Raw genomic sequence first — 15,372 nt, 5'->3', positions numbered from 1 at the left:
TTGGGTCAATATTGGCTAGGTTAGGCTAGGTTAAGTTGGGTTATGTCAAGTTAGGACAGAGGTGAGTGAGATTAGGTTAGGTTAGGTTAAAGGATTAGGATTAAGTCAGGTGTGGATTAGGATTGATTAGGATTTAGCCAGGTGTGCGGCAGGTAGGTAGGTGATATCAGGTGCATCTGAATGAAAACCCACACACGCATATATATATATATCTGATTCTTGTGTTTTGATGAGGCTGCCTCTATGCATGGATTTGGCTCAGTGTTATGACCTTTCTGCTGGTGAAGGGCTATCTGATGTGTGTGTGTGTGTGTGTGTGTGTGTGTGTGTGTGTGTGTGTGTGTGTGTGTGTGTGTGTACCTGTCTGTCCCCATACTTCTACATGTCTGTCTTTCTGTCTGTCTGTCTGTCTGCCAATCTGCCTGTCTAACTATACATAATTCTATCTACCTCCATCCATCTGTCTATCTATCTATCTATTAGTCATTGTATCTATCTATCACTTTCTACTACTCTGTCTGTCTAGCAATATATCTATCTATTTGTCAGTATATCTATCTGTCTATCTGCATCTATCTGTCTGTCCGCCTGTCTGTTTGTCTGTCTTTATCTATCTATATCTCCGTGCCTGTCTATCAATATGTATCTATCACATGTCTGTCTGTCTAGTAATTTATCTATCAGTTTATATGTATCTATCTATCTGTCTGTCTGTCTATATATGTGTCTATCTGTCTATATATGTGTCTGTCTGTCTGTCTGTCTATCTATATATGTCTCTGTCTGTCCGTCTGTCTGTCTGTCTGTCTGTCTGTCTGTCTTATCTATCTACCCATCTATCAGCTGAATCTGATGTCAATGCTTAATATCAAAGTTCACGTCTCTCTCTCTCTCTCTCTCTCTCTCTCAACTTGGCAAGATTCCAGACTGGTCCAGTGCAGTCAGATTGGATTTCGACTAGTAACCAAGGAGACTCATACCTCAGGCTCGTCGAAATTCATATAGCCACGACATCGTTTTTAATTTATGAGTGGCCCAGTTGATTTCACTAGTTACCAAGGAGACTCACTGAAATTCAAGTATCCTGCTTCTATCTATCTATCTATATACCTAGGCTGCTTCCCCCATTTACTCATCCATTCAAACACATTCATTCGCATCTTAGCCCCAAAGGGGAGAACGGACAGATCCTCACCGCACCACACCGCACAAGGGTCAACTGTGCAATGCAATCAGCGACATCCACAGCAGGGCCCGACAGCAGAACTGGTTTACCCCTGCCACATCATAACAGACCCATCCCCTTACCCGCGCCTAACCTGACTAGCTGATCAGACCAAATGCGGGAGAATATCCCCTCAGGGCTGCGTCATCACTTATTCATTCACAATTTCTCTCCATTTATTTCTGTCACGCACAGCCGTTTGAGTGTCCACTGCAGGACCGGCCTATCCCGACCGAAGTGGGGACGATACAGTCAAAGTATCTCTACCAAGTGGCTTAGGGTGTCTGGTAGAGATTGTATGTAGGGTGAGAAGTGCTTATACAGTAAGTGTAATTGTAGTGTTGGAGTGGCTTTGGATGTGTGTGTAGTCTATGAACCAAGTGTAATCGGCCCGCGCAAGCCGACTGGGTGCATGTATACTTTATAGTAAGCGACACTGGTTCAACCACAGCACCCCTTGTGTCCGCCAATGCAGTACGTGGGTGGGTGAACACTCCCGAAGTTTATTACCCTGGCGGGGCGCGAACCCTGGTTCACCCGTGTACGAAACGCACACTCTACCACTGTACCACAGAGGCTCCATATATATATATATATATATATATATATATATATATATATATATATATATACAGAGAGAGAGAGAGAGAGAGAGAGAGAGAGAGAGAGAGAGAGAGAGAGAGAGAGAGAGAGAAATGGTCTCCCTTTCCTAACTCATCCTAAAATCGTTATCCCTCCAACTTAAATGCTCAGTTGGCACAAGAATATGATGCTAGTCACGAAGAAGTGCTGTAGAAGAATGTAACATTGCTGCCTTGTCCGTTTCTACCTGTGAGACTGTGTATACCTCATCTATGTATACCTTGTCGTCGATGTATACTTCTATGTGTACCTCATCGCCCATGTATACCTTTATGAATACCTCGTCTCCCATGTATAGCTTATCGCCTATGTATACTTTGTTGCCTATGTACGCCTTTATGAATACCTTGTTGCCTATGTATACCTTGTGCCTATGTATACCTTGTGCCTATGTATACCTTGTGCCTATGTATACCTTGTGCCTATGTATACCTTGTGCCTATGTATACCTTGTGCCTATGTTTACCTTGTGCCTATTTATACCTTGTGCCTATGTATGCCTTGTGTCTATGTATACCTTGTGCCTATGTGTACCCTGTCTATGTATACCTTGTGTCTGTGTATACCTTGTGCCTATGTATACCTTGTGTCTGTGTATGCGTTGTGCCTATGTATACCTTGTGCCTATGTATACCTTGTGCCTATTTATACCTTGTGCCTATGTATACCTTATGTCTGTGTATACCTTTTGTATGTATTCTTTTATCGTGTTACCTGTGTATACCTTCTCACCTATGTATACCTCGTCACCTATGTATGCCTTGTGCCTATGTATACTTTGTGCCTATGTATACCCTGTCTATGTATACCTTGTCGCTGTGTAAACCTTGTGTCTGTGTATACTTTGCACATATGTATACCTTTATATATACCTTCATATCCCCTTTAGTTTGCCGCAAACCCCTCGTCCTCTTTAATATCGCTGCTGTAGAAGATGGCGTTTTGGGGGAGTAGCCTTTTCAAATAATTTCTCGTAGGCTAGGTAAAGATCTGCTACGTTGGGTGGTAACCATAGCCTCAAATGGTACGTCTTGTGGTCCAAGATTGCGTTTTGAATGGAAGCAAGACTGGATTTCCTTTGTCTGCTGTCCAACACCTATTCCTAAGCAGTTTAGTTTATGACCCCTTACTCTCCATAAATAACGTACACATGGATATTAACCACCTACATCGAGAAATAAATCGCCAAGGAAGAGGTGTTAGAGGCTTCCATAACCGATTAGAATACGAACCCAGGTCAGCGGAGGTTAAGGCAGATGAAACTCGCTCAGCACCACGACTGTACTAACAAAATCCTTCGTCGTGGTTTGTTTTCTGTTTATATAAGTATATATCTGCGTATCTGCCTATCGATCTGTCTATAATTCTTTCTGTCTGCCCGTCTATCTATCTCTCTTAATCTGTGTATCTATCTATCTATCTCTTCTCTGTCTGTCTAGTAATATATCTATCTATTTATCTCTCTCATTATATCTATCTATTATTATCTCTATCATTATTTCCTATCTGTTTGTATTCGTATCGGTCTGTCTGTCAGTCTGTCTGTCCTCATTAATCTATCTATATCTCTGTGTCTGTCTATCTATATGTATCTATCTCTTACATGTCTGTCTCTCTAGTAATTTATCTATCAGTTTATATGTATCTGTGTCTGGCTATCTGTCTGTCTGTCTGTCTTAGTAACCAAGGAGACTCACTCATACCTCAGGCTCGTCGAAATTCATATAGCCACGACATCGTTTTTAATATATGAGTGTCCCAGTTGATTTGACTAGTAACCAAGGAGACTCATTGAAATTTATGTAACCATGATTTTTTGAGTCACCCAATTCCGTGAGATGAAAGAAAATAGTTCAATATACTCACTTTCCGAGAGAGAGAGAGAGAGAGAGAGAGAGAGAGAGAGAGAGAGAGAGAGAGAGAGAGAGAGAGAGAGAGAGAGAGAGAGAGAGACCATCCACTCATCAAAAGCATATCAGTGACCTGAAAGGTAATGCTTGAGAGAAAGAGAGAGAGAGAGAGAGAGAGAGAGAGAGAGAGAGAGAGAGAGAGAGAGAGAGAGAGAGAGAGGAAATCGTGAAAAATGGCCTCCTTTCCCTAACTTGGTCTAGAATCGCCATCCCTCCATCGTAAATGCTCAGTTGGCACAATGAATTAGCGCTAGAATATGATGCTAGTCACGAAGAAGTGCTGTAGGAGGAACGTAGCACTGCAGCATTGTCCTTCTCTACATGTGATCCTGTGTATACCATATATGTATACCTTGTCGCTTATGTATACATTTATGTATTCCTCAACGCCCATGTATACCTTGTCACCTGTGTGTACCTTGTGCAGCTATAAATAAATATTCGTATTTTCCGTTTCAACTTGCTTTCGGCGGTTTACTCCTCTCTCTCTCTCTCTCTCTCTCTCTCTCTCTCTCTCTCTCTCTCTCTCTCTCTCTCTTTCAATGAAAATGCCTGAGAATTGACCTCATCTCTCCCTGCATGAAAATAAACAGGATGAAGGATTTTGTTGAGGGATGGAGTGCAGTTGTTGGTGCTAGGGTGGTGTCATCTTCCATAACCTCCGCTGACCTGGGTTCGTATTCTCCTCGGGTAAGGAAGCTCCCTAACACCTTTTCCTTAGTGATTTATTTTTCAATGTAGGTAGTTAATATCCATGTGTATATAATTTATGGAGAATAAGATGTGAGTTAACCCCCTGAGAGTCCCTGGTTCGATTCCCAGCATATTAGTGATTTATCAGATGATTTTTCCTGTGTACAGTAAAGGTTTCTCTCTTCATTCTGACTTGCCGTAAGTGCTTGGGATAGATTAAAAGCATCTACTTGCCCGAGTGCCAGGGGGTTAACTCACCCTCTTCAGGCTCACAGGGGGGGGGGGGCGGAGGCACGTTGGTTACAAGATTGTGACAACGTGAGTTAACTTTTACCTGGTCGTGGTGTAGTGGTATGCTGCCTGGCTCTCACCTGAGAGTCCCTGGTTCGATTCCCAGCATATTGGTAATTTATCAGATGTGCTTAAGAAAGTAATTTGCCTCTCTGTCCAGAGAGAGATATCCAGTTAATGAGAAAAATACTCATGAGTTTACCAAAAATCTCCAGGTGTCAACCACCAGAGAGAGAAAAAAATGCGAACATAAGGCATTCAACAGAAGTTACGCGGTCTGCCAAATTATTTGACAGTCAACTGGCGTTACCCAGAATAAAACCCATCTTTCATTATGTCCGACGAGACGTTATCCTGGGATTAAACTCCTTCGTCAGCCAAAGGAAAAATTCCCTGTTTAGCTCGAGCACGTTATTTACTCGTATCGCATAAAATCATGTGTATGTAGCAGGAATGAAGCCCCTTATCTACGGTCTGGCAAACTCCCTGTAAAGAGTACCCGGTACTATTTTCTGCCGACAGACTGAGTTAAGCAGTGAGACTCATCTTTCGTGTAAGGAAATCCACCCCGCCTATGTGTGTGTGTGTGTGTGTGTGTGTGTGTGTGTGTGTGTGTGTGTGTGTGTTGAATTGAGAGTCATCTGACTTGTGGAGCATGGTATGCGGGTTGGTCGGTTGGTGACTGGGTGGGTGGATTGGTTAATGTAGGCTGGTTGTTTCACAGGCGGATTAGGTGGAGTGGGTGGGCGAGAGGTAGGGGAAAGGGTTGTTGGACTGGTTAAGTGGGGTGGAGTGGGGTTCGTGCATTGTTTAAGTGGGGTGGGTGGTGGGGCTACTAGTAGAACAAAAGCAAGAGACGGGTTTGTGTCGTCCTGCCTTTGAGACATTCTGTATTGAGTAAGGTTGTGGGTATGTGCGTTGATGGATGGGTGTGTAGGTGGATGGACGGATTGTGGGAAAACAGGCCACTAGGAATAGGTGATATGAGTTAATGTCCGAGTTGGGAAGAGTTTAGTGTCCGGAAAATCAGTCCACAAGGGATATTATTCTGGAATTATGCTGAAGTAGGTATATATATATATATATATATCCAGTGGGTTACAACAGGTCCATCGTGCAATACGTCTGTTGGTTAAGAGGTCTGTTTCAAGTGCACGCATCAGTGGGTGATATAACCACGTCGGATAACAGGTTTATGGGGAAAATAGGTTCATTTATGAAAAATACATCCATGGGTATACGACCATGTAGGAAACCTGTATCCATGGAGAGATTCAAGGTCGAAGGAAAAATTGGTCCGTGGGGAGAAAATACATCAATGGGGAAAATTAGTTCGTGGGAAAATAGGTTACGTAGAAAAGTAGGCGTCTTTGAAAAAAAAAGTCATTAAGGAAAATAGATCCATGGAGGATTGTGCTCCGAGTGGTGAAAAAGTCCATTGCTAAAAATATTCATGGGGTGAAAATAGGTCCATACGGGCATACACGTACTGTAAACATACATGGAATATTTAAAATAAGTGGGACCCAAAATATCCAACTTTTAACAGCGACCGTTGCCTGGAATTAGGCTTACCACTGCACACCTTGGACCAAACAACCATTACCCAGACTCTATTACCACTTCATCCAGTTATTATATTTCATAATTTACCTTCATTTAGTCATTTAGGCATAGAAAGCCAACCGAAACGAAAGGAAAAATCCCTGTTTAACTGTGTTGAGCACCTCATCTCTCCACCTCATTCCTCTAAAATTCACAGGCACCCGCTACTCTCTCTCTCTCTCTCTCTCTCTCTCTCTCTCTCTCTCTCTCTCTCTCTCTCTCTCTCTACTGTTAACAAATAAATGTTTCGAACTTGTTCACTCTGTGTTCGCTGGTTCAAACCTACAGGACGTCATGGAGTGGAACCAAATATACATATTTATCACTTCCTTGGCTCTATACGAGAAACAAGTTATTAAATAATCATTATGATATAGACGTGATATCAGAGTCAAACCTTCAGTGTAAATATTACTATTGCTTTATCCATTAGTATAAGCCCAAAGCTGAAGGGATATTTTTCGACAGAAATGCATCGAAGGCAACTTCTGTGCTCGTGAATGCGATGCTGCCACATACACGGGTTGGCTGGACGAGGGTGGTTAAGAACTCCTGACCGCAATAGTACATATTAGAATAAATTTAAAGCAGGCCTCACTGTTTCCATCTCCCTGCTGGTTCTCACGCCAACATGGTGCAGTGGAGTTATACAGGTAACCCAGGAGTGGTGCCGTCAGTGCTCGAGCAGGCGAACCTTGAGTCAAAAGACTGGTTCCTCTGCATGCCGCCAGGAGACCAAGCACACAGTAACATGTACAGTGTGCCACCACCCCAGCTACAACCTCCAGGAATGGGGACAGCCTACATGTCAGCATACCCGACCCTGCACCCAGGGGAGGCGTGGCGTAGTCGGTAGAGAGTTGGCCTGCCGTTCTAACGAACCCAGGTTCAAATCCCCGCTGGGGCAGGGAACAGTTTAAGGATTTGAATTTCATTAAATCAGGCTTTACTGATCTACTAGAAGACCCGCCGACATGTCGTAAAAATACCCCCGCTAATACCAATACACCAGTCCTGTATGAGACAGCCCTAGCATGTATTCAGTATGGACGTTGGGTGTTAGCGCCGAAGTGGTGACATGTAGAGGTGTATGGTATGTAGGAGGACTGCTGGGCCTTGATAGCAGGCTGTGATGCCTATGCCCAGAGTCGGACACATAAAAAAAAAAAACACACAGACTAAGTGATGAGTATCTGCACCACGAGAGGCTGCTGGTAAGGCTACTATGGAAATGTCGTCATCCCATTTAGAAGCATGGCCCGTGGCGTCAAGTGCTACACCCGTGGTTGCAAGTTGGTCCCATCCTTGGCTGTGGGTTCTGTGAGATTGCTGTGTGATCCTGAAGTGCATCAATGTGTGGATACACGGGTTGCCAAGCATAGATTCGAGGCCATGCACAGAGAGGAGGCCATTGGCATGGTAAGGAGCATGGTGGGCATGGTCAGATTTCTTCACATACACGCAGGAGAACCCACGGAGTGGTGTTCTCGTATGGTGGTGGTCCAGAAGAAAGATGGGTGGCCGCGCAGAACAGTGAAGTATCAGCAACTCAACCAGGCAATCCATTGGGAGACCCACCACACCTGACCCCCATTTGACACAATCATTAGCGTGCCGAAGCACATGTTCAAAACAGTAGTGGATGTTTATTTGGAGTACCATCAAATTCACCTCGATGAGGAGAGCAAGAAGATAATCACCATCACCCTGTGGGACCACTTCCTCTTCCAGTGCACACCCATGGGCCACTGTACAAGGCAGGAAGCCCTTACCAAGCGCTTCGATGATGCAGCAGCAGAGATCCCCAGTAAATTGAAATGTGTCGACAACACGCTCCTGCATGACCATAGCGTTCCTGATGCTCTCTGGCACACATACCAGTTCTTGGGAACATGTGCAGAAAACAGGATCACTCTCCACCCAGACAAGTTCCGTTTCTTCAGAAGCGTCACCTTCTCAGGTTATCAATTCAGCTGGGAGGAGTATCAGCCTACCCAGGACTTGCTAAGCAGTATAACCAGTTTCCAGATGGTGCCACGCCCCTCCCTCACAGATATCCGATCGTGGTTTGGGCTAGTGAACCAGGTGGCACCACTCCTCGCCATTGCAGCACTCATGGAGCCCTTCAGAGAATTATTGAAAAAAACCATCAGGGAAAGTGGTGTACTGAAGCGGCCAACTCCAGTCCATTTTCAAGTCAACAAGGGAGGCTATGGGTCAGCTTGTGACGAAGGGCCTCCAGTATTATGGCCACACAGCCCACAGCAGTGTTCACCGACTTCAACATTCTTGGCATTGGCTTCGTTGTCATGCAGCAGTACTGCCAGTGTGTGTCTCAAGAAGCCCCCTTGTGCTGCAGGGGTGGCTGGATATTGGCCCTGTGGGGAAGCCGCCAGCTAACAGTGGCCAAGAAAAACTACTCAACATTGGAGGGGGAGGCCCTTGCCATCGCATGGTGCCTGAAAAATGCTCACCTGTCCCTGCCGGGGTGTCCGGACCTCATCTTCATCACAGACCACCCCGCACTCGCCAAGATCTTCAAGGACAAAGAGCTGAAAGACATCAGCAACCCCCACATACTCAACCTCAAGAAGACACTGATGTACTCATTTCGCATAAAGTACCTAATGGAGGAGGTGAACCGCACAGCAGACACACTCTCAAGATATCCCGTGCTATGGGGCAGACAGGACGAGACAGACATGGTGGTGGACGAAGCTACATATGCTGCAGTTGCGGCAGCGATGGCTTGCACCCTAGAAGAAGAGGAAGGCGCCATTGTGGACCTCCATCAAGTGGAGGATTAAACTCTCCAGGATGAGGATTACAGGCTCCTCCATGAGCACATGAGTGCCGGCGACTGGGCCAACTGGAAGGATTAGGAGCCAATAGCACTCTGCCTGTACTAAAGGATGAGGAGGGACTTGTCATGCCAGGAGGTCATTGTCATGTTCGCTAGAGATGAGGGGCACCTGCGACTTGTAATCCACACAGCCCTTCACTGTGCGGTCCTTGCCAACCACCACGCAGGTCACAAGGACAGAGACTCCATGCTCAGGTACGCCAGGCAATGCGTGTACTGCCCCAGCATAGATACTGAGGTGAAGTAGAAGCGAAGGCACTGTCAGGTGTACGAAATCAATGCCCCATCACAACCAGTGGAAACCTTCCTGCCCACACTCCCACCTGAGTACACCTTCCAGCAAACGGTGGCTGACCTTTTCCAACTGGAGGGGGAAAGGTACATCGCTTATGCAGACAAGGTAACCGGCTGGTTGGAGGTGGAGCATCTGCCCAGGGGCATTGCCAGCTCACGGCTTATAACAGCCTTTCGTAAGCGGTTGAAGAGGTTCGGTATCCCAGAGGTTCTGTCTTGTGATGGGGGTATGAACCTCGTAAGTGGAGAAATGAGGGCATTCCCATCCGTGTGGCATGTGCAACTGAGGGTGTCATCAGCCCATGACCCACAGTCCAATGGCTGAGCAGAGGCTGCAGTCAAGTCCGCCAAGAGGCTACTGAGGAACAACACCCACCCAGGAGGCTCCCTGGACTCGGATGCTGCTGCTAGGTCCTTAATGCAGTACCTCAATACCCTGCTACATGATACCGATGTATCCCCAGCCCAGCTGCTGGTAAGACGTCAGCTGAGAGACTCTGTACCTGCTGCCAAAGAACACTACAGGATCAGCAGCCGATGGGCCAGGATGCCGAGAAGCAGGGAACGAGCCACGGCCCACACTGGGGATGCAGTGTCCATGAGATTCAAACAGATGGCACACAACGTCGCCCCTCTCGACCCAGGACAGTGGGTGGACCTACAGAACCAGGAGATGGAGTGATGGGACAGGGTCGGGGATATCGTTGACACCCCACCCTCAAGGCAAATACCTGGTGCAGCTGGACGGCAGTGGTCGAACCTCCCTCAGAAATCGTCGTCACCTATGCCCCTACGATGAGTCAAGGGAACAGATACCCACCACGCACATTAAGGATGGTCCCCATTGGGAGGCTGACCACAGGGGGGAGGCCCCTCAGCCTCTCCCTCCCCTAGAGAGGCTGCAGCATGCTAGGCGCGCCCCAAGACACCTAGCAAACTATGTACCATGACATTGCAGTGTTGTGTACCCCTGAGCATGTCAAGGTGTTTTGTAATGTGTATGACCTTGTTGCACTTGTACCATATTACCAGAGCAATGGTTGCTCCTGCACATGCAACTGATTTCCTTATTGATGCAATTATGCCACTCTAAAGTCAGAATGTATATGACATGTAAATTTTGCCACTCTTGTGTCATGTAATGCCTAGTCTCAAGTCATGATGAGTGTCAGTACCTGCCCATTGCTTTGTTGTTGCATGACCTTCCTCCTCCTCGACTAATGTGCTTTATATCAATACTGCACTAGGTTCAGAGTTCTCTGCAATGGAGGGTGTGTGTGTTGGAGTTTGAATTCACGTGGGAAGTTTCCCACACCGCCCGTGCCTGGGGCTTGCTTGGCGTGGGCGGGCAGTCTGCCTCAGGCCATTATAGAGGGAGGTGACGTCCTTGCCTGTACATATTAGAATAAATCTCAAGCTGGCCTCGCTGTTTCCATCTCCCTCCTGGGTCTCACCCTATCAGTGACTGTCCCTTCTTTCGCTAAGGATTGTATAACCAAACTTGGTCACCAACCTTGAAGCACATCCAACTTGCCTTGGCATCATACTTGCACTTCATCACCTCTCCTGAAAACTAAAGGGTTCCCCACACTTGATGATGTACCTTAGCCAACCTTTTCTGAAGTTGCTTCGCAAAGCTAGAGGTGTCTGTAGGCAGCTCTTCCCTTGGTGGTCTTCCCAATAACAAGTCAATGGGTAAGTGTAACTCCTGGCCCAACATCAGTTTTGCCAGGGTGTAGCCGTTAGACTCACGAGATGCAGATTGATATGCCGTCAGCAATGCAGGTAATTTCTGGTCCCATTCTCTTTGTCCCTCTATGCAGTACTTGGCCAGTTCTTGTCCTAGGGTCCAGTTGAAAATCTCCGTCATCCCATCTGACTGTGGCCTTTGTGGGGTCATCGTGGTCTTCTTGATCCCCAACAACTTGCAGCACTCATGAACACAGCAGATTCAAAGTTTCTACCCAGGTCTGAATGGACTCTTGAGGCATCCCAAAACAAGAGAAAAATTGATCAACTACCACCTGAGCAACAGTCGCAGCCTCTTGATCAGGGATGGCATAGCCTTCTGGCCACTTTGTGCAACAGTCCATGGCGCCACATATATACAGGTTTCCTCTTTCAGTGAGTGGCAAAGGTCCAGCGATGTCCACCAGGATTCTTTCCATCGGTGCACCCACTTGGTACAGCTGAAGAGGGGCACAACCACGTTTCTTGGGTCCCTTCTTGGCACAACACACATCACAGGCCCTACACCACTCTTCAACATCCTGATGCATGCAATTCAGAAGAACCTCTGTCGCATCCAGGTTCGAGTTTTCTTCACTCTCAGGTGCCCACCAGTGATCTGGTTATGGGACTTATCCAATATCCCAGACCTTATTTTCTTCAGAGCCATCAGTTGCCAGTACTTGCTGCGGCCATCAGGTGTCTCCCACTGACACTCCAGAAGTCCGTTCTTCAAGCAAAGAGGGTCCCACTGACTCCAGTAGCTCTGGGATGCAGGGTTAAATCTAGAAACATTTTCCCAAGATGGTCGCATTGTACTTCGCTGCATCCACTCTAGCACTAGTTGTAAATCTTCATCCTCGATCTGCATCTTCTTCAGGTCTTCTGCATCTAATGCTGGCCCTGTCACTGCAGTTTGGCTGCATTTCTTGCCACAGACTTCTTTTTCACTACACTGCTGGCACTCTGGGTCACAAGACCCATGACTCAGGCTGCCAGCATTGCCATGTACGCAAACAGGATGGTGCTGTACCTCATAACTGTGCTGGTCCAGCCTCCCAAGCCAGTGGCCAGTTGTCCTTCCAGATTCTTTAGCGTTTTCAGCCACTTGAGTGCTGCATGATCCATCCTGATGGTGAAGCAGGACCAATACAAGCAGGGATGGAAGAAATCAAGGCTCTTCATCACTGGCAAGTGTGCCTTACGGGTCACACAGTAGTTTCGCTGTGGTGGGCTGAGCTTCTTGGTGTAGTATGCCACCACATACTCCTTGTCAACCTTTTTATGTGACAGAACTCCACCAATACCATGGTCACTAGAATCACAGTTCAAGATAAGTGGCTGACTCTGATCAGGGTATGGCAATACTGGAGAGCTTGCCAAAGCATGCTTGAGTTCGTCGAAGGCTTTCTGAGTTTCTGCTGTCCACACAAACTTCTGCCTCTTCCCAAGCAGCTTGTGCAGAGGTTCAGCTATCATTGCAAAGTCCCTAATGAAACGCTGTAGTATGTGCACACACCAAGAAAATTCCATATGTCCTTCACTCAAGTTGGAATTGGCCAGTTTTCTACAGCTGCCACCTTCTCTGGGTCAGTACGGATCCTGCTCTTGCCTACAATGTGTCCCAGGTACTTTACTTCCTTTTGAAACAAGTAGCACTTCTTGGGGTTCAGCTTGAGGTGTACTGCACGGGTCCTGTTCAGCAACTCTGACAGCCTTTCCAATTCCTGGTCGAACGTCCGTCCAAACACAATCACATCGTCCAGATAGATGAGAGCTATCTGCTGGAGCAGGCCTCTAAGTACGCAGTCCATGAGACACTCAAAAGTAGCTGGGGCATTGCAAAGGCAAATGCTATCACTTTAAACTGCCTGTGGCGGTGTGGGATGGGGATGTAACTGTATGTTATTTATGGTGAGTATGATGGTATTTGAATGATTTAAATGACAAAGATTGTAAGAAGCAATTAACAAAACAAATCGATTAGGAAGAGGTGTTAGGGAGCTTCTTTAACCCATAAGAATATAAGCCCAAGTCAGAAGTCATGTATGCCATATTGTTATATATTAGAAGATACTCCTGTGGAATATTTTGACGAGTTGAAGGATGTAAGAACTAAGCCTTTGATGTATTCAAAACAAGATTACTTTAGCCTCAGTCAGAGATATGAGCCAAGTCAGACATTAGGTGTGCCATAGCCTCATCTCTTGTTTGCTGAAGTACCTGCTGAGATGGACGCTGAGAGATGCGAATGGAAAGGCGAAGAGTGGAGTCACCAACGTATGAGTGGATAGGGTTATATGTACAGCTTAGAAGGTCATTGATGAATAAAAGGAAGAGAGTTGGTGATAGGACAGAGCCCTGAGGAACACTGTATTGATAGCTCTAGGAGAAGAACGGTGGCTGTCTACAACAGCAGCTATAGAACGACAAGAAAGGAATCATGAGATGAGGGTACAGACAGAAGGATAGAAATTGCAAGAAGGTAGTTTGAAAATTTAAGATTTATGCCAGATAATTTAAGATTTATGCCAGACTCGATCGAAAGCCTTTGAGATGTCAAGTGCAATGGCAAAGCTATCGCCAAAATCCCGAACGGAATATGACCAGGAGTCTGATAGGTAGGTGACCATCACCAGCGGAGCGTCCCTGACGGAACCCATACTGTCGATCAGGAAGAAGGCTGTGATAGGAAAGATGCTTTAAATTAGTTTTGTTAAGACTTTACAATTATTTCTGTACTGTAAATGTTATACACAGTCTTGTTTTAATGTGTTTAGATATAATTATTCCTACTTCCTTTTATATATTTTACTTAGAAATCCAGTGGTTCATTATACACTGAACTTCGCTATGTTGTATTTTCCACCCTCTTAACACTATCTTGGAGCGAGCGGACCCCTCCCCCCCTCGGACCGGCCCCGGGTTATCCTCAGCTGCCCCCTCCCACACTCCCCTCGGCTGAGAGAATGACTGCGCATGCGTGGAAGGGCTGGTTCTGCGTTCCCTGCACCCCATACAGCACTCTCAGATACCGCCGCGAGGAGGAACAGTGCAGGCAGTAGAGAGAGAGAGGGAGGGAGAGAGGCACAGAGGCGAGACATACAAAGAGGGAGGTAGAGAGAGACAGAAGAGACAAGATGGTGACGGAGTTCCTACTGTTCGTGTTAATTTTCCATTTCCTTTACCTTGCTTTTAAGAAACCATCGAGGCTGCCCCCAGGTAAGCAGTGGCCATTCTAGGATTTTTATCTTTCCTTTTCTTCTGAGGGAGGGATGGAAGGATTCTAAAATTTCCCCAGTTCTCTTTCACTGGGAAAACATAAAGGAACAGGTATGTGTGCTACCCAGTTCCCTGCTGGCTGAGCTGTTTTTCCTGCAGTTTTTTTACTTGCTCTGCTATTTTCGTTTTTTTTTTTACTTGCTGTGCTGTTTGGGTTGTTTTTTTTCATTTGTTGAACTGTTTTGTTGTGTTTTTATTTGTTGAGCTTTTTGTTTTGTTTTTACTTGCTGTTCTGTTTTGATTATGTTTTTTTATTTACTGAGCTGTTTTGTTGTGTTGTTTTATTTTCTGAGCTGTGTTGTGCTTCTTAATTTTATGAGCTGTTTTGGTTGTGTTTTTTGACTTCCTGAGGCGTTTTTTTTTTTTTTTTTGTCTTGCTGAGTTACTTATTGTGTTTTTTGATTTACTGAGCTGTTTTGGTTGCGTTTTTTGTCTTGCTGAGTTTCTTTTTTTTTTTTTTTTATTGCAGAGCTGTTTTAGTTGTTTTTTTACTTGCTGTGTTATTTTGATAATTTTGCTTGTGTTTTTGACTTGCTGAGCTGCTTTGGTTGCTATTTTGGGTGTGTTTTTTGACTTTCAAGTAGAAGAGGTGAATTATTAGGTCAGAGGAACATGCCAAGCCTCTCTCAGCTTAGTTATATTAGCCAGCAGAGGAAAGTGACAAGTAGAAGAGGTGAAATATTAGGGAAGAGAAACATACCAAGCCTGTCTCACCTTCGGAATATAAGCCAGCAGAGGAAAGTGACAAGTAGAGGTGAAATATTAGGGCAGAGAAACATACCAAGCCTCTCTTAGCTTAGGAATATTAGCCAGCTCCGTTAATAGCCAAATGTTGTCAG

This window comes from Coenobita brevimanus, chromosome 35 (assembly GCF_032717465.1).
Source record: "Coenobita brevimanus isolate Jiangsu-jjx chromosome 35, ASM3271746v2, whole genome shotgun sequence".
Lineage (NCBI taxonomy): Eukaryota > Metazoa > Arthropoda > Malacostraca > Decapoda > Coenobitidae > Coenobita > Coenobita brevimanus.
This window is presented reverse-complemented; position numbering follows the sequence as displayed.